We start from the raw sequence: 20,469 nt of genomic DNA, 5'->3' as shown, positions 1-20,469 counted from the left end.
GTAGAATAACAAGAGGCCATAGCAGTGTTTGATGGATGCAATGAAAAAGTGATAATCTTACCTGATAAGTATGAAAAAGTGATGCTGCAACTTTCTGCATAAAACCCTTCTGATGAACTTCAAATGCTTGCTAATATAGCCAATGTAATTGCTTTCTGTTTCATACTTTCTTCTTAAATAACTCAGGACTTGCTTAGGGACAAGCAAGTATTAAGTTTGGTGTTGTGATGCCAAGGCATCTTAGGCTAATTTCACTAGTATTTTTCTGTTAGTTTTAGATGTTTTATGCATTTTCTTGAGCTTAAAGTAACCAAGAATGGTTAAAAGAAGAACAAAACAATGAACCATCCAAACAATATGATTTTGATGCAAATTCCATGAGTTTTAGTTATATTACTTGAATGCTATGAATGGAAGATTTCTCATGAAATTTTGCAAGACTTTGATGCAATTGTTTGGATGATTTCAGGGAAGAAGAGGCTAGGCAAGGAAGCAACAAAGTCAATAAAGGAAGCTTGAATATCACATGTGGAGTTTAAGTTCCAGTTTAAGCCTAAACTGGAGCTTAAACGCCAAAATCATGAAGGCTAAGAAATGCTGAAACTGAAGTTTAACCTCCAGTTTAACCTTAAACTGGAGGTTAAACGCCAGAATGGAAGTCTCACCAAAGAAGCATGTCCACGTTTAACCTCCAGTTTGACCTTAAACTGGAGGTTAAACGCCAGAAGTGAGAAGAGCACCAAGGGGGGCAGTTCCACGTTTAACCTCCAGTTTAACCTTAAACTGGAGGTTAAACGCCAGAAAGGGGAAAAGCACCAGGGAGCCATTTCCACGTTTAAGCTCCAGTTTGACCCTAAACTGGAGCTTAAACGTGTTCGACCAAGTTTCTCCTCCAGGGTTGCTTTCTCCATTTCCACGTTTAAGCTCCAGTTTGACCTTAAACTGGAGCTTAAACGTGTTCGACACCTCCAGGGCTACCTTTCTCCTCTTCCACGTTTAAGCTCCAGTTTAACCTTAAACTGGAGCTTAAACGTGTTCGACCTCCAGGATGGCATTCTCCTCTTCCACGTTTAAGCTCCAGTTTAACCTTAAACTGGAGCTTAAACGTGTTCGACCTCCAGGGCTGCCCTTCCTATCTCCACGTTTAAGCTTCAGTTTAACCTTAAACTGAAGCTTAAACGTGTTCGACTACATGACTCTCCAGGGCTGCCTTCTTCCATTTCCACGTTTAAGCTTCAGTTTAACCTTAAACTGAAGCTTAAACGTGCTTCTACAAAAGGCTTCACTGGAAGTGTCTGGCGTTTAAGCTGCAGTTTAAGCTTAAACTGCAACTTAAACGCCACTCTTGGAAAAGGTTTCTGGGCCAACAATTTTGCGGTTTAAGTTAGTATTTGAGCACAAACATTAACTTAAACTTACTCTGGTATGAAACCCAATTGAATATCATGGTTTATGGGATTGGGCCTGAAGGATTGATGAGTCTGAAATTTCAATTTGTTGAGTCATGTATTATTATTTGATTATCACTAAGTTGGCTCACTGAATGTAACAGATTTTGGATCAACAGCCTCATCAAGATTATGGATCATAAACCCAAAGCAAAAGGAAAGCAGGGAGAGGCCTCAAAGCCCAAGAAACACAACAGAAGCTCAATATAGAAAGTGTATAAATAGGATAGAATTGAAGTTAGGAAGGACTTTTACCTTTACTTTTAGCTAGTTTTCATATCTTTGTAATTGAATTCAGAGCTATGACTCACTAAACCCCCTTTCATTGGGTTAGGGAGCTCTATTGTAATTCAATGAATCAATAATAGTTTATCTTCTTCTTCAATCTTTTCTCTTGAATTTTGTTAGAAAGCTTCTCGATCTAATTCCATTGGGTAGTTGTCTTGGGAAAGAAACTACCCATAATTGGAATCCTTCGGAACCTTGGGAAAGGAATGGAGGATTCATGCTAGAGAAGCTTTCTCACAGTGAATTGGATTGGGGTTTGGATGGATATTGTGACATGTAATCCTACCAAATTGTGGTTCATGAAACTGTGTGGTATAATCAGTGATCGAGCATCATCTCTTCTTATGAACATTTAAACCAAGGGATTGGGAATTTGTTCGTTTTTAGAGAGAATTGGTGAGCCAAGGGATTGGGATCCAATCATATAAGATTGCCAAGCAAAATTCAATGAATGCATTGCTTGAGGAAGAGATAAACATGTTTTGATTCGGAGATCTCAATATCTCCTATAACCCAATGAATTCCCCATTTCTGATTTCCACTTTCTCTTTACATTTTGCAATTACATTCATGCAATCACCCCCATTCCCTTTTAAATTTCAGCAATCTAGCTTCTGCTCTTTACTTCATGCAATTTAAGATTCCGCCATTTAATTTTCTTGTCATTTACTTTTCCCGCCAATTTTACATTCCACAATTCTCATCTAAATCTTGATTCCGCTCAACTAGAACACACTTCTAATCCGAATTGCTCACTCAACCAATCCTTGTGGGATTCGACCTCACTCTATTGTGAGTTTTTACTTGACGATAACCGGTGCACTTGCCGGAAGGAATTTTGCCGATCGTGCAATTTCCTAAATCGTAGCATAACTAGTTTATGTGCATCAAGTTTATGGCGCCGTAGAATAACAAGAGGCCATAGCAGTGTTTGATGGATGCAATGAAAAAGTGATAATCTTACCTGATAAGTATGAAAAAGTGATGCTGCAACTTTCTGCATAAAACCCTTCTGATGAACTTCAAATGCTTGCTAATATAGCCAATGTAATTGCTTTCTGTTTCATACTTTCTTCTTAAATAACTCAGGACTTGCTTAGGGACAAGCAAGTATTAAGTTTGGTGTTGTGATGCCAAGGCATCTTAGGCTAATTTCACTAGTATTTTTCTGTTAGTTTTAGATGTTTTATGCATTTTCTTGAGCTTAAAGTAACCAAGAATGGTTAAAAGAAGAACAAAACAATGAACCATCCAAACAATATGATTTTGATGCAAATTCCATGAGTTTTAGTTATATTACTTGAATGCTATGAATGGAAGATTTCTCATGAAATTTTGCAAGACTTTGATGCAATTGTTTGGATGATTTCAGGGAAGAAGAGGCTAGGCAAGGAAGCAACAAAGTCAATAAAGGAAGCTTGAATATCACATGTGGAGTTTAAGTTCCAGTTTAAGCCTAAACTGGAGCTTAAACGCCAAAATCATGAAGGCTAAGAAATGCTGAAACTGAAGTTTAACCTCCAGTTTAACCTTAAACTGGAGGTTAAACGCCAGAATGGAAGTCTCACCAAAGAAGCATGTCCACGTTTAACCTCCAGTTTGACCTTAAACTGGAGGTTAAACGCCAGAAGTGAGAAGAGCACCAAGGGGGGCAGTTCCACGTTTAACCTCCAGTTTAACCTTAAACTGGAGGTTAAACGCCAGAAAGGGGAAAAGCACCAGGGAGCCATTTCCACGTTTAAGCTCCAGTTTGACCCTAAACTGGAGCTTAAACGTGTTCGACCAAGTTTCTCCTCCAGGGTTGCTTTCTCCATTTCCACGTTTAAGCTCCAGTTTGACCTTAAACTGGAGCTTAAACGTGTTCGACACCTCCAGGGCTACCTTTCTCCTCTTCCACGTTTAAGCTCCAGTTTAACCTTAAACTGGAGCTTAAACGTGTTCGACCTCCAGGATGGCATTCTCCTCTTCCACGTTTAAGCTCCAGTTTAACCTTAAACTGGAGCTTAAACGTGTTCGACCTCCAGGGCTGCCCTTCCTATCTCCACGTTTAAGCTTCAGTTTAACCTTAAACTGAAGCTTAAACGTGTTCGACTACATGACTCTCGAGGGCTGCCTTCTTCCGTTTCCACGTTTAAGCTTCAGTTTAACCTTAAACTGAAGCTTAAACGTGCTTCTACAAAAGGCTTCACTGGAAGTGTCTGGCGTTTAAGCTGCAGTTTAAGCTTAAACTGCAACTTAAACGCCACTCTTGGAAAAGGTTTCTGGGCCAACAATTTTGCGGTTTAAGTTAGTATTTGAGCACAAACATTAACTTAAACTTATTCTGGTATGAAACCCAATTGAATATCATGGTTTATGGGATTGGGCCTGAAGGATTGATGAGTCTGAAATTTCAATTTGTTGAGTCATGTATTATTATTTGATTATCACTAAGTTGGCTCACTGAATGTAACAGATTTTGGATCAACAGCCTCATCAAGATTATGGATCATAAACCCAAAGCAAAAGGAAAGCAGGGAGAGGCCTCAAAGCCCAAGAAACACAACAGAAGCTCAATATAGAAAGTGTATAAATAGGATAGAATTGAAGTTAGGAAGGACTTTTACCTTTACTTTTAGCTAGTTTTCATATCTTTGTAATTGAATTCAGAGCTATGACTCACTAAACCCCCCTTCATTGGGTTAGGGAGCTCTATTGTAATTCAATGAATCAATAATAGTTTATCTTCTTCTTCAATCTTTTCTCTTGAATTTTGTTAGAAAGCTTCTCGATCTAATTCCATTGGGTAGTTGTCTTGGGAAAGAAACTACCCATAATTGGAATCCTTCGGAACCTTGGGAAAGGAATGGAGGATTCATGCTAGAGAAGCTTTCTCACAGTGAATTGGATTGGGGTTTGGATGGATATTGTGACATGTAATCCTACCAAATTGTGGTTCATGAAACTGTGTGGTATAATCAGTGATCGAGCATCATCTCTTCTTATGAACATTTAAACCAAGGGATTGGGAATTTGTTCGTTTTTAGAGAGAATTGGTGAGCCAAGGGATTGGGATCCAATCATATAAGATTGCCAAGCAAAATTCAATGAATGCATTGCTTGAGGAAGAGATAAACATGTTTTGATTCGGAGATCTCAATATCTCCTATAACCCAATGAATTCCCCATTTCTGATTTCCACTTTCTCTTTACATTTTGCAATTACATTCATGCAATCACCCCCATTCCCTTTTAAATTTCAGCAATCTAGCTTTTGCTCTTTACTTCATGCAATTTAAGATTCCGCCATTTAATTTTCTTGTCATTTACTTTTCCCGCCAATTTTACATTCCACAATTCTCATCTAAATCTTGATTCCGCTCAACTAGAACACACTTCTAATCCGAATTGCTCACTCAACCAATCCTTGTGGGATTCGACCTCACTCTATTGTGAGTTTTTACTTGACGATAACCGGTGCACTTGCCGGAAGGAATTTTGCCGATCGTGCAATTTCCTAAATCGTAGCATAACTAGTTTATGTGCATCATTTTTCCATCCTGGGTTGTAAGTGTTGGAATGTGGATCATATGATTGCCTTTGTGGGTTTCCCACATAGTTGGCCTCTTCCCAATCACCTCCTTCAGTGCTTACTTCCTCTTGATCTTGTGTGTGTATTGCAGCCACTTGCTTTGTTTCTAATTTCCTGGTGAGCTCTGCTAGTTGCTTGGCAAACACCTTGTTTTGGGCTAAAATTGTATCAACATGGTTCAGCTCCATGACTCCCTTAGTGTTGTGTCTCTCTGAAGCATAGTAGTACTCATTCTCAGCCACTGTCTCAATCACTTCAATGGCTTCTTCCACAGTCTTTTTCCTGTTCAATGAACCTCCTGATGAATGGTCTACAGCCTTCCTTGATTCATAAGAAAGTCCATCATAGAAAATATGCAATTGCACCCAGTCATGGAACATGTCTGGTGGGCATTTCCTTGTCAAATCCTTGAAGCTCTCCCATGCCTCGTATAGAGTTTCACCATCTTGTTGTCTAAAGGTCTGAACCTCAGATCGAAGCCTATTGACCTTTTGTGGGGGGTAAAAACGTGCCAGAAACTTGCTTTCCACCTCATCCCAGGTTGTTAGGCTCCCCCTTGGGAATGATTCCAGCCACTTAGCTGCCTTGTCCCTAAGTGAAAATGGGAACAAGAGCAGTTTATAGGTATCTTCCTGGACTCCATTGGACTTCACAGTGTCGCAAATTCTCAGGAATTTTGTGAGATGTTGGTTTGGATCTTCATTAGCACTCCCACCAAATGAACAATGATCCTCCACAAGTGATATTAGCTGTGGTTTGAGTTCAAAATTGTTGGCCTGAATGGGTGGTTTCTGAATGCTGCTACCACAATTCCCAGAGGTTGGGTTTATGTATGAACCAAGAACCCTCCGCTCAAGAATGGCATTGTTTCCATCAGCCCTCTCATGGTTGTGAACTTCTCTATCCATGTTGAGATCTAGAGCTTCCTCAAAATTGTCCTCAGATTCTCCTTCATATTCTTCTTCTCTCAGTACCCTCTTCCCTCTTGCTTCCCTTCTAAGTCTATGAAGGGTCCTCTCTGGTTCGGTATATGGAGGAGTTGATGTCTCTCCTCTCCTACCTGTCATACAAGAACACAGCACAGGCACCAAACAAGTGAAATACTCTTGGTTAATGGAAGAGTATGGTTAGAGCAGTTGAGGAATTAATTCAAATAGTTAGTGAGTCAGTGAGTTAGTTGCTTGAATTTAAAGGCATAAAGAAAGAAAGCATGTAACAGAGTGCAGAAATTAAAATTCAACAAGTAACTTGAACTGAATTAACAAAGCATGAAAAATGCTCAATCTAGTTAACTTCCAAGTTGAGAATTGTCAATCGAAAACCATTCCCCGGCAACGGCGCCATAAAATTGATGTGCATAAACTTGATATGCTACGATTAAGGAAATTGCACGATCGGCAAAATTCCTTCCGGCAAGTGCACCGGTTATCGTCAAGTAAAAACTCACAATAGAGTGAGGTCGAATCCCACAAGGATTGGTTGAGTGAGCAATTCGGATTAGAAGTATGTTCTAGTTGAGCGGAATCAATATTTAGATGAGAATTGCGAAATGTAAAATTGCATGAATTAAAGAGCGAGAAGCTAAATTGCTGAAATTAAAAGGGATGGGGGTGATTGCATGAATTTAATTGCAGAATGTAAAGAGAAAGTGGTAAATCAGGAATGGGGAGTTCATTGGGTGTTAGGAGATATTGAGATCTCCGAATCAAAACAACTCTTATCCCTTCCTCAACCAATGCATTCATTGAATTTTGCTTGGCAATCTTATATGATTGGATCCCAATCCCTTGGCTCACCAATTCTCTCTAAAAACAAACAAATTCCCAATCCCTTGGTTTAAATGTTCATAAGAAGAGATGATGCTCGATCACTGATTATACCACACAGTTTCATGAACCACAATTTGGTAGGATTACATGTCACAATATCCATCCAAACCCCAATCCAATTCACTGTGAGAAAGCTTCTCTAGCATGAATCCTCCATTCCTTTCCCAAGGTTCCGAAGGATTCCAATTACGGGTAGTTTCTTTCCCAAGACAACTACCCAATGGAATTAGATCGAGAAGCTTTCTAACAAAATTCAAGAGAAAAGATTGAAGAAGAAGATAAAACTATTATTGATTCATTGAATTACAATAGAGCTCCCTAACCCAATGAAAGGGGTTTAGTGAGTCAAAGCTCTGAATTCAATTCCAAAACTAAAAGAAAATGATCCCAAGTTCTCTCTCCAAGTCCCAACTAACTTAAATTCTATCCTATTTATACACTTTCTAAATTGAGCTTCTGTTGTGTTTCTTGGGCTTTGAGGCCTTTCCCTGATTTCCTTTTGCTTTGGGTTTATGGTCCATAATCCTGATGAGGCAGTGATCCAATTCTGTAACATTCATTGAGCAAACTTAGTGATAAACAAGTAATGACACAAGACTCAACAAATTTAAGCTCCAGACTCATCAATTCTTCAGGCCCAATCCCATAAACCATGATATTCAATTGGGTTTCATACCATAATACGTTTAAGTTAATGTTTGTGCTCAAATGCTAACTTAAACTTCAATATATTTGGCCCAGAAACCCCTTTCAAAAAGTGGCGTTTAAGTTGAAGTTTAAGTTTCAGTTTAAGGTTAAACTGAAACTTAAACGTGGAAATGGAAGAAAGCAACCCAGGAGTGTGAAATGTCGAACACGTTTAAGCTTCAGTTTAAGGTTAAACTGAAGCTTAAACGTGGAAATGAAGAAAGCAACCCTGGAGGAGCAATTGGGTCGAACACGTTTAAGCTCCAGTTTAAGGTTAAACTGGAGCTTAAACGTGGAAATGCTCCTGGTGCCTTTCTTACTTCTGGCGTTTAACCTCCAGTTTAAGGTTAAACTGGAGGTTAAACGTGGAAATGCTTCTTGGTGAGAGATTGTGTCGAACACGTTTAAGCTCCAGTTTAAGGTTAAACTGGAGCTTAAACGTGGAAATGCTACCTTGGTGAAATTCTCATTCTGGCGTTTATCTTCCAGTTTAAGGTTAAACTGGAGGTTAAACGCCAGTTCCAGCATTTCTTAGCCTTCATGATTCTGGCGTTTAAGCTCCAGTTTAGGCTTAAACTGGAACTTAAACGCCATTTCCAGCATTATATGGCTTGGTAGTTTAAGTTCCAGTTTAAGCTTAAACTGGAACTTAAACTCCACATGTGATATTCAAACTTCCTTTATTGATTTTGTTGCTTCCTTGCCTAGCCTCTTCTTCCCTGAAATCATCCAAACAATTGCATCAAAGTCTTGCAAAATTTCATGAGAAATCTTCCATTCATAGCATTCAAGTAATATAACTAAAAACTCATGGAATTTGCATCAAAATCATACTGTTTGGATGGTTCATTGCTTTGTTATTCATTTAACCATTCTTGGTTACTTTAAGCTCAAGAAAATGCATAAAACAACTAAAACTAACAAAAAAAATGCTAGTGAAACTAGCCTAAGATGCCTTGGCATCAAAGAGCACAAGGAAATGGAGTTTGCAAGATCATTAAAAACACCTCTCCCCAAGCCATTACCATCCAACACAACATTCAAATGGGTAAAATTCTTATCCTTAAAATTTACTTTCCCACTTGAATATGATTTGCTTGAGACGGATGGTCAACTTAGAGCTCTCTATGGCTTTAAGAGCAAAAGGGAGATGGTTAGTAGTTGGAGTTGTCATGCAAGGTTCAATATGGTTGCATGCTCAAAGTTGAAGTGCAAGGATTAGTGTAGAGCTAGATTGAATGGGTCTAGGAAGTTGTTTGGATGCCTGATGAGCTAGAATTTATGTGTCGGTCTAGAATTGATCAAAATAGGAATCACTTCATTAATAGTATAGTCCAAACCAACAATAAACTCTTACTATCAAAGTTTAAATTCTCTAAAGAGATGTCACAATACAAACCAAATATTATTAACCGAGAGTATTTAGACTCCCGGTTCATTTTTCCTAGGAGTTGCAATTAAGTATCATGTTATTGGCTATGGGAGGAAATGGGGATTACATGACAAGATATGCAAGAAATGTAAATAGCAAGAAATTTAAATGAACATGCAAGAAGACTCTTGGTGAGAATTGGGGAATTAAGGATTCCTATCCTAGTTGTGGACCACAAACATGGTAATTGTGTGTGAATTAATCCCAATTAGTCTATCCTAACAACGAGGATAAGTCAAAAGGGCATAATTGATTCCAATCCCTAAGTCCTAGTCAACACTAGTGGGTCACTTAGAGTCAAGGGAAACCAAACTAATTAACAATCCTCACAAAATGCCGAATGGACATCCACAACTCAATTTCACCCAATAACCCAATTTCTCAACCAAGAGTGTGAACACTAAACATGCAAGAAATTAAACATCAAATCAATAAAAGTCAAAGCAATTAAATGCAAGGAAAGGAAATTTCAAATGCAAGAAACCTCTTGGCATGGATTGAGAGCTAAGGTTACCTATCCTAGTCATTGACCATAAACATATGATGATTATGAAGAGTTAATCCTACTTAGTCAACCCTACATCGAGGATAAGTCAAATAGGCATAGTTGATTCCAATCCCTAAGTCCTAAGTCAACACTATTGGGTTACTTAGAGTCAAGGGAAACCAAATCAACTAACTACTCTAATATATCAAACAAGAATGGACATCAATGACTCAAGGGTCATCAAAGTCACCAATTCCAAGCCAAGAGTGGAGAAAAACTATGTAAAGACTAAGTCAAGCATTTTATCAAACACTTGGTGTGCATGAAAATAAAATCAAATTAAATTGCATAAAAATAAAAGCTAACTACTAAAAGCAAGAAAATGATAACAACAACTAAAGGAAGCATTAAATAAACATAAAACATAAATTGTATTAATTGAAATTAAAGACGTACAAGAGTGTTCATAACATGAAAAGTGACATAAAAGAGAAATTAACAAAAGAAATGAAGAAGATAAAGACAAGAAAGCATAGAAACATAAATGAAACTACATTAAAACAAGAATTAAAAGCTAAAATTAAAAGGAAACTAACGGATGAGCAATGTTTTGTCAGTATAGAATTTTTCAATAGGATTATGTCGTGAGTATAGTCTAAACCAACAAGCTATAACGCATCAAACATAGAAAATGTGTGTCCACAATTCAAAATCAATAACTGAGAGTATTAGTCCCGAGTCGTTCTCCCTAGGAGTTGCCCTAAGATGCACATCATTGGTTAGGAGTTCTCTTGGTGTTTGAGGTTGAATACAAGAAATGTAAACAAGCTTGCATAAAAGAAATGAACAAATAACAAGTAGGCTAAGGGACACAAGAAATTGAACTAAACAAGTTTGAATGACAATCAATCAATGTAAAAGCCTTGGCTAGGGTTGGGAATTGGAATTCCTATCCTCATTGCCTCCAATAATTGTGATAAGAATTGGTTATTGCTCTACTTAGTTAACATCTAACTATGAGGGAAAGTCAAGTAGAGATAATCAATTTGAGTCTACAAGTCCTAGTCAAATCATAAGGAAAGACTAGAGTTAGTGTCATTCAAATCAATTAGCAATTTCCAATTATCAATCAACAAAAGGCTTTGACAATTCAAGTGTCTCCAATTATCCAACCCCTAAGCCAAGAGTGAAAACTACTCCATAGCTATAGCTGACATTTTCTCAAACATTTGGTGAACAAGAAAGAAAGGCATTGTGAAATTGAGAAGAGAATTTGAATTCAAGCTATCTAACACAAGCAATCAACAACAATAAAGAAATTGACAACAATGAACATGAAATTCCTCAATGCATTAATAGAAATCAAAGTAACAAGATCCAAATCCAAGATCTACAATGCTAGAGTAACAAGAACACTAAATTGAGAGTAAAAGAGTGAGATCTACAAACTAGAACAATGTAAAATTGAAATTAAATTCAGATCTAACCAAAGGATCCAAGTGAAATTGGAATTGAGAAAGCCAAAACCTAGAGAGAAGTTAGAGTTTCTCTCTCTAAAAATATGAACTCCAAAACTAACTACAAAAAAATATCTCCATGTGTGTAATGTGTTAATCCCCATAAATCCTTGGTCCTTAAGGTCTTTTCCCTCCAAAATTCAGCTCAAAACTGGGCCTGAAGCTCCTCAGAAGTCGCCAATCACGATTTCACTAAAGATATCACGTGCCGAGCGTCACGCGTACACATGGGTCACGCGTACACGTCGGCTGGGTTTTTGCGATCCACGCATACGCGTCAGAAGTGCGTACGCGTCGATAAGAATTCTGCCCAGCCATGCGTATGTGTTACATTTGTGCGCCAATCCCAAATCCAGGCTCCCACGCGTGCGCATCGGCTACGCGTGCTCGTCGATGCCAATGCTCCAAAGCTCCCTTTTTCATTCTCATTCCACTTATGCATGCTTACTTCCTCTCTTCTAGACCATTCTTGCCCCTATAAACTCTGAAATCACTCAACAAACAGATCACAACATCGAATGGTAATAGAGAAAGATTAAAATATAGCTTATTTAGGGTCTAAAAAGCATGTTTTCAATCATCAAGCAAAATTAGGAAAGAGACACAAAACCATGCATTTTATATGGATAAGTGAGATACAATGATGATAGAACCTTCTGAATTCTACACAAAATAAACCCTAAAATTAGGGTTCATCAAATCTTCCCACACTTAGACCAAGCATGTCCTGATGCTAAAAGGGTTGAAAGACCAAAGAATCATAGAAGAATGGGAATTTATTAAATGCAAATTACCTCTATGGATGCAACTAATGCAAATTATCCAAGAATATACATGAACACATAGGGCCAAAATAACAAAATAATTCATGATTCTACTGTAACGACCCAACTCCCAGTATGCCATGGTCATACAAGAAGCCAAGCGTTACCAACTTGTTCTTCCTAATTATTAACTATTACTTAATATATGAGCCTGTTCCTTATTAGAACGTTGCCAATTTTACGGGTAACCTTTTTTTTATTCAACTTATGTCGTTGCGGTGAAGAGGTAAAATAAACAATCATACACTGAGAGCAATAAAAAGAAGCATAGAGAAATGTAGAAATATAGCAGATAATATACATAATGTACACTATAACAAAACATGGAGCGTTTACATAAGATCAAGTCAGTTTATATCCTCGTCAACCTACGTAGCTAATATATACACAACACTCCCAAGGCTTGGCCCATACGAAAAGCCGCTAAACTGGCACCCAGGCTAGCCTAACCACTATATATCTCCTAGCTCTCAGGTGTACTAACACAAGTGAGAGACTAACTAAAAGATAATGTCAGACTAGAGTGTCATCAAAAGAATGTCCCTACTGCTGTCAGACTATATCTACACATGGCCGTTCGGAAAATCGTCATGAGGCTCGCCCATCTCCTCATCCTGCTCTATCTCTATCTCAGGATCATCCTCCTCCTCCTCATCCGCAGCTACAGCTATACCCCCAGACCCACCAGAAGTATTGTTGTCACTATGTATAAAACCATTCGCGAGCACAGGTCCGTTCACGTAAATAGGAGCTACCCCATCGTCCGGAAGTGCCGGCTCATCAGGCTGTGGAAAGTCTGGGATCGGCCCAGGGTGAAAGTCCCACTCTGGTGGAATCACAGGTATGTAGTCACCAGATAACCCAGGCTCATTAGGAATGATAGGCTCAGGTACCACCTTATTCAAGGGTTGAGCTGGTATAGGGTGTCCGGGATCTTCAGGAAAAGGATGTCCAGGTGCGTCAGGGTGTAACCAGGATAAGGGGAAGTCATCAGGAGCATCAGGGTCAAATTGTGGGCTAGACAGAGGATGTTGAAAAGATCGATTCGGTAATGCATATCATCTAATACGAGGCTCCAATCCCATAATGAAGTAACTGTGATGTACTAGGTCCTCAAAGACGTAAGGGTCCTCAAACTCATAGAATATGACGCCCGTCTCCATCTGAAAGGGAGGAAGGGACAGAAGGAGGTAAGAACTGGGGAGTCTTTAGTAAGGCCGGGGTTATTAGTTACATTCATTTATTCGGCGTCGATTAGCAAGAAAATAATGGGATATAGCAAAGCAGTAAATAGAAGATAAAGATAGATAGATAAAGTAGAGAAAACAGAAAGCAGAATACAAACAGAAGAATACAAGAAAATAAAACATAGATATAGCATACACGCAAACAAACATAGAGCAATAGATGATACACACAAGAAGAAAAGCAATAGAGAATAATGTGCAAACAAGAATGATTCATGTCTAGTCATGGTGCAGATAATGAGCTCATTTGTCAGTTTCTACCCGCTCCCGACGTAACCCAGAATTACCAGCCGGATATGGCTTTCCTGTTGGCTATACCCCTATGTACAGGAAATAACCCCTCTGCCACCACAAGGTCCTCTGCATGCAGGAAATAACACGTCTGCTACTGCAGGGATGTATGCCGACACACCTTCTGTATACAGGAAATAACCCCTCTGCCACTACAGAAATAGAACAGGTGGTCACGGTACTTCTGTACGACAGGAAAGCGTTCTCAGTGGTCGCACCACTATCTATCTGACTGCCTCAATGCAGCGGATGAACATATAGATATTTCTAGGGTTGCTTTAATGCAACTAATGAATAACTTTTCAATAGGTCCTCTATTCTTATTCTCTTTACTCTGCTCTGATTACTTTTTTTCTTGGGTATCTCTTTACTCTGCTCTGATTACTCTGTTTAACGTTAGCATTTAAAGCTTATGTAAATTTCAGTATGAATAGTTAGTCTGTCCCAGGTATAGGTTCATTAAGTCTATACTGAAACAGTTTAACTTTTCATATAATACCTAACCCTAGTCGCAACTCAAGGACTAACTATGTTGCCCTAATTCCTTCACTAATCTCTGTCTGTTTTTCTGATATTAAAACTTTACAGACTTTTCTTTGGTTTTTATCTTTTCTTTAACTTTTTACCGTTCCTTTATCTTTGCCTCACTAACATGTTATTACCACTCCCTAAGTGTTTTACGAAGGTAATTATGAGATTCTGCGCTTAAAGTTGTCTTTCTAAAGCTTTTACAGAAAACTGTCTTTTCCGTATTATTTTATTATTTTTATTTAAATATTATTTTTAATTAAATATTATTATTTAAGATTTTATTATTATTTATTATTTTATCATTAAATTTTTGAAAATTACCCCACTTTAACTTTTAACCTTTAAAATTTACTTTTTACCACCCGTAACTTTTAATATTTCTACTTTAACCACCCTAACTTTCAGAAATTACCAAATAACCCCCAAATACCAAAAATTTTACTTCCTTGACCTTTTAAGGATCTAAATCCTATTCTTCATCATTCTACATCACACTCAAAGTGTTCTTCATGTTCTTCGTAAATTCTTCAGATTCTTTTACTGTTTTTACCCATTTTTTAGTCTTTTCAGCAACCGATTTTTACCATAATTCATAATAAATTTCCAGCCACTAAAACACTATCTTTTTCAAATGTTTTAACACAAATTGAACCTCAATTTAAGTCTAGGGTTTCATTTTTCTAGCAGCTCCAAGAACATGAACTCAAAGCTTGAATTTCATTAAATTTCATCAAAATTTCACCAAATTTTCACCAAGAATCAATCATATATGCAACCAATTTTTAGCACAGCCAAATCATACAAAATTTGCACAAATCAAACACAAATAATCAAGATTAATTTCGTCAAACCCTATCTGTTTTTGCTGCTCCTAATTCGGTTAGACTTTCAGGTGGTCCTTAAGCACTTTTTCCCCCTAAATCACATCAAGAACAACTTTAAATCCAAAAACCCTCAACTAACCGAATCTCACACAGCATGTTAGGAAGAGATTTCTCACCTTAGACTTTCTGGAAATTAACGTTTCTTGGCCCTCAAGTCAAGTTAAGCATGATTCCTAAGGAAGAACATCAAGAAAACACATGTTTAAGCATGTTTCCTTGAAATTGAAGCAAAAGGGAGATGGTGCAGCCAACTCACCTTGATTCCAGCCTTGATAAGTCATATGATCATGTAGAGAAAGAAGAGAGAATCATTTTGGTCGGATTGGAATTTTGATTTGAGTTTTAGTTCAGCAGAAATCAAGCTTTGAAGATTTGGAACTAATAACTTTTCTCTCTTTTTCTCTCTTGGAAATTTCGGCCACAAGGAGCAAATGAACCAGCCTTGGGGGTTTTGGAGGTGTAGGGTGAGCTGTGATTGATTGTCTTGGAGGTGGGTTAAAATAATATTAAAATATCTCAAGTGTATAACTACTAAAACTAGATGTATCTGAACCTTTGTAAAAACATCTGTATAAATTATTTTCTGAGCTACTAGCATAAATTACACTAGTAACATATTTATTATGAGAATAAAATATGTATGATGAGGCCTTAGCATTGCTAAAGTCATCAGCGAGTGCTGGTGCTAAGCTGCACCAGTAAATTGTGAACCTCGTTAAACCGATTTTCTATTTTTAACCAAAACTGACCAGGTAACCTTATAATATTATTCAAGAAGCTTCTAATACTCATATAATGATAATATTATCCTATTATCTCTCTTCTCTCATGAATCAAGTTCGGTTCGTCAAACAGAGATTATTTACGAAAAATAGGATCAAAACTCCTAACCGATACGGTTCAAAAACTAGGTTCTTCGTGACTGCATTATCGAGCTTGCCTCAAAAAATGTTCTAACTTAAAGATGATGTAATGACAATGAGGATCGAGATACTTGATGATATATCAGAGCTTCTCCCCTTACTGATCCTCCGGAGTTCTCCTACTTTCAGAAAAGATCTCGCGTACTCGAAAACCGGGGTTGTTACATTCTACCCTCCTAAAAGAAAATTTTGCCCTCAAAATTTCAATTACCTGAGAACAGACGTGGGTAGTCAGCTGTCATTCTATCTTCCAGTTCCCAAGTGTGCTCTTCTTCTCCTCTTGGTCCCCATGCTACTTTGACTAAGCGAACAGTATTGCATCTTAGCTGCTTATCACTTCTTTCAACGATCTAAACTGGTGATGCATGATATGTCAAATCATTTTGTAACTGTACTATCTCTGGTTGTAAAATCTGACTCTCATCAGGAATATATTTCTTAAGTTGTGAGACATGAAAAACATCATGAAGATTTGACAAGTATGGAGGAAGGGCTACCTGATAAGCTACTGGACCGACTCTTTTAAGTATTTGGAAAGGTCCTATGTATCGAGGGTTAAGCTTTTTATTCTTAAGGGCTCTACCTATTCTAGTAGTCGGGGTTACTTTTAGAAAGACATGGTCTCCCTCACTAAATTCTAAGGGTCTATGTCTATTATCGGCATAGCTCTTTTGACGGCTTTGTACTGTTTGGATCTTCTGACGAATGCCCTTTATCTTCTTAATAGTTTCTTGCACTAAGTTTGGACCTAAGACACTAGCTTCTCCATCATCATTCCAACACAATAGTGTTTGACATCTTCTTCCGTAGAGAGCTTCATATGGTACCATCCCGATACTTTGTTGGTAACTGTTGTTGTAGACGAACTCGATTAACGGCAAATATTTATCCCAACTGCTTTGGTTGTCCATCATACATGATCTTAACATGTTTTCTAATGCCTGGATTGTCCGTCTGTCTGAGGATGGTATGCTGTACTTACATGAAATTCTATTCCCAACGCTTTCTGAAAAGCTCCCCAGAATCTAGAAGTAAACCTCGGATCTTGATTTGAAACAATTGATGAAGGTATCTGATGAGTGGATATTTTATACACTTTTTGGGGTTAATTTCATATAGTTTTTAGTATGATTTGGTTAGTTTTTAGTATATTTTCATTAGTTTTTAGGAAAAATTCATATTTCTGGACTTTACTATGAGTTTGTATGTTTTTCTGTAATTTCAGGTATTTTCTGGCTGAAATTGAGGGAGCTGAGCAACAATCTGATTCAGGCTGAAAAAGGACTGCTGATGCTGTTGGATTCTGACCTCTCAGCACTCGAAATGGATTTTCTGGAGCTACAAGAGTCCCATTGGCGCGCTTGTAATTGCGTTGGAAAGTAGACATCCAGGGCTTTCCAGCAATATATAATAGTCCATACTTTTCTCAAGGATAGACGACGTAAACTGGCGTTCAAAGCTAGTTCCATGTTGCAGTCTAGCGTCCAGCGCCAGAAACAAGTTACAAGTTGGAGTTCAACGCCAGAAACAGGTTACAACCTGGCGTTGAACGCCCAAAACACCCCAGACATGTGAGAAGCTTAAGTCTCAGTCCCATCACATACCAAGTGGGCCCCAGAAGTGGATTTCTGCATTATCTATCATAGTTTACTCATTTTCTGTAAACCTAGGTTACTAGTTTAGTATTTAAACAACTTTTAGTGATTTATTTTGCATCTCATGACATTTTAGATCAAAACTTTGTACTCTTTGACGGCATGAGTCTCTAAACTTCATTGTTGGGGGTGAGGAGCTCTGCTGTGTCTCGATGAATTAATGCAATTATTTCTGTTTTCTATTCAAACATGCTTGTTCCTATATAAGATGTTCATTCGCGCTTCAATATGATGGATGTGATGATCCGTGACACTCATCACCGTCTTCAACCTATGAACATGTGCCTGACAACCACCTCTGTTCTACCTTCGATTGAATGAGTATCTCTTAGATTCCTTAATCAGATTCTTCGTGGTATAAGCTAGAATCCATTGGCAGCATTCTTGAGAATCCGGAAAGTCTAAACCTTGTCTGTGGTATTTCGAGTAGGATTCAGGGATTAAATGACTGTGATGAGCTTTAAACTCACAAGGGTTGGGCGTAGTGACAGACGCAAAAGGATCAATGGATCCTATTCTAGCATGAGTGAGAACCGACAGATGATTAACCGTGCGGTGACAGCGCACCTGGACCTTTTTCAGTGAGAGGACGGATGGTAGCCATTGACAACGGTGATCCACCAACACACAGCTTGCCATAGGAGGAACCTTGCGTGCGTGAAGAAGAAGACAGGGAGAAAGCAGAGATTCAGAAGACAAAGCATCTCCAAAATTCCAACATATTCTCCATTACTGCATAACAAGTATCTATTTCATGCTTTCTTATTTTTCGCAATTCAAACTGATAAATATAATTGATATCCTGACTAAGAGTTACAAGATAACCATAGATTACTTCAAGCCAACAATCTCCGTGGGATTCGACCCTTACTCACATAAGGTATTACTTGGACGACCCAGTGCACTTGCTGGTTAGTGGTACGAGTTGTGAAAAGTGTGATTCACAATTCGTGCACCGCGCCGTTGCCAGGGATTGTTCGAGTTTGGACAACTGACGGTTTATTTTGTTGCTTAGATTAGGAAAAATTTTTCTTTTAAAATCCTTATTTTCTCTTTTTAAATTTTTCGAAAATTTTATAAACTAATAATTGAATTTTTCTGTTTGAGTTTAGTTTCATATTTTAAGTTTGGTGTCAATTGCATATTTTATATCTTCCTTTAAATTTTCGAATTTGTGTTCTTTGTTTTTCCTGGATCTTCAAGTTGTTCTTCTTTATTTTTCTTGTTTGATCTTTAGTTTTTCTTGTTCTGTTTCTTTTCTTGTTTTTCGTGTGCCTTTTCAAAACATTAGTTTTTAAAAAAAAAGTATTCTTGGTTATTAAAAATACTTCTTCAAAACAAGTGTTACATTTACTGCCCAATTGGCTAGAGCGTTGGTCTATGTTCTTGGTAATTGGGTATCTTCTTTTTAAATTCTTTTTTCAAAAATAATTTTTCTTTGATTAAATCTTGTGCCAAACTTTAAGTTTGGTGTTTTCTTGTTGATTTTTCTTTGGTTTTTGAAAATTTTATTTTGGTTTTCTAAAAATTTTAAGTTTGGTGTTCTACCTTCATGTTCTTGTTATTCTTGTGATTCTTCAAAGTGTTCTTGAGTCTTTCTTGTGTTTTGATCTTAAAATTTTTAAGTTTGGTGTTCCTTGGTGTTTTCCCTCCAAAATTTTCAAAAACAAGGAGCATTAGATCTAAAAATTTTAAGTTGTGTGTCTTTTGTGTGTTTTTCTCTTTCATCATAAAATTCAAAAAAAAAATCTTTTCTTCACTCCACTCATAATTTTCGAAAAATTAGCATTAAATTAGTCATCAAATTTAAAAATCATATCTTTTTCAAATCATATCTTTTCCAATCAAATCCTTTCAATCATATCTTTTTCAAAACTTCCTAACAATTTTTTCTTTCTCTCTCCTCATTTTTCAAAAATCTTCACCCATTTTTATTTATTTTATTTTTGAAATAAATAAATAAATAAATAAAAATATTTTTTCTCTATTTTACATTATCTCCCTTTCTCCATCATGGATCTAAGTGGAAATGAACAGTCCAGAAGGACTCTGGGGTCATATGCTAACCCCACTACTGCTTCATATGGGAGTAGTATCAGTATACCCTCCATTGGAGTCAGTAGCTTTGAGTTGAATCCTCAGCTCATTATCATGGTGCAGCAAAGTTGCCAGTATTTCAGTCTTCCACAGGAAGAACCTACAGAGTTTCTGGCACAGTTTTTACAAATTACTGACACAGTCCATGATAAGGAAGTAGATCAGGATGTCTACAGACTATTACTGTTTCCATTTGCTGTAAAAGACCAAGCTAAGAGGTGGTTAAATAACTAACCTAAGGCTAGCATAAGGACATGGAAACAACTGTCAGAAAAATTCCTGAATCAATATTTCCCTCCAAAAAGGATGACACAGCTAAGGCTGGACATCCAAGGCTTTAAACAAGGAGATAATGAATCTCTTTATGATACCTGGGAGAGATACAGAGAGATGCTAAGAAAATGCCCCTCTGAAATGTTTTCAGAGTGGGTTCAGTTAGACATCTTCTATTATGGGCTTACAGAAAGAGCTCAGATTTCTCTAGATTACTCAGCTGGTAGATCTATCCACATGAGAAAGACAATTGAAGAAGCTCAAGAGCTCATTGATACAGTTGCCAGAAATCAGCATCTGTACCTAAGCAGTGAAGCTTCCATGAAAGAAGAGGCTAGAACAGTGACTGCTGAACTGAGTCCTGCAGAATAAGCTACTGAATTCAATCAGCAATTGGATTTTCTAACAAAACAGTTAGCCAAATTCAAGGAGAGACTACAAGAGACAAGAATGGCTAATATAAATATAGAAGTACAATTAAAGCA

The 20,469-nt window shown here is 37.6% G+C and overlaps 1 non-coding gene across 1 annotated transcript; it reads left to right on the top strand.

Annotated features, from left to right (window-relative positions):
* The first annotated feature begins 5,685 nt into the window (after nt 1-5,685).
* On the top strand, nt 5,686-5,789 carry LOC148577238 (small nucleolar RNA R71). Its single transcript, XR_015902872.1, has one exon. It is a non-coding gene; the product is annotated as a small nucleolar RNA R71 (small nucleolar RNA).
* The last annotated feature ends 14,680 nt before the right edge of the window (nt 5,790-20,469 follow it).

This window comes from Arachis ipaensis, chromosome B1, assembly GCF_059453495.1.
Source record: "Arachis ipaensis isolate K30076 ecotype BB chromosome B1, ASM5945349v1, whole genome shotgun sequence".
NCBI classification, from domain to species: domain Eukaryota; kingdom Viridiplantae; phylum Streptophyta; class Magnoliopsida; order Fabales; family Fabaceae; genus Arachis; species Arachis ipaensis.
This window is presented reverse-complemented; position numbering and strand designations above follow the sequence as displayed.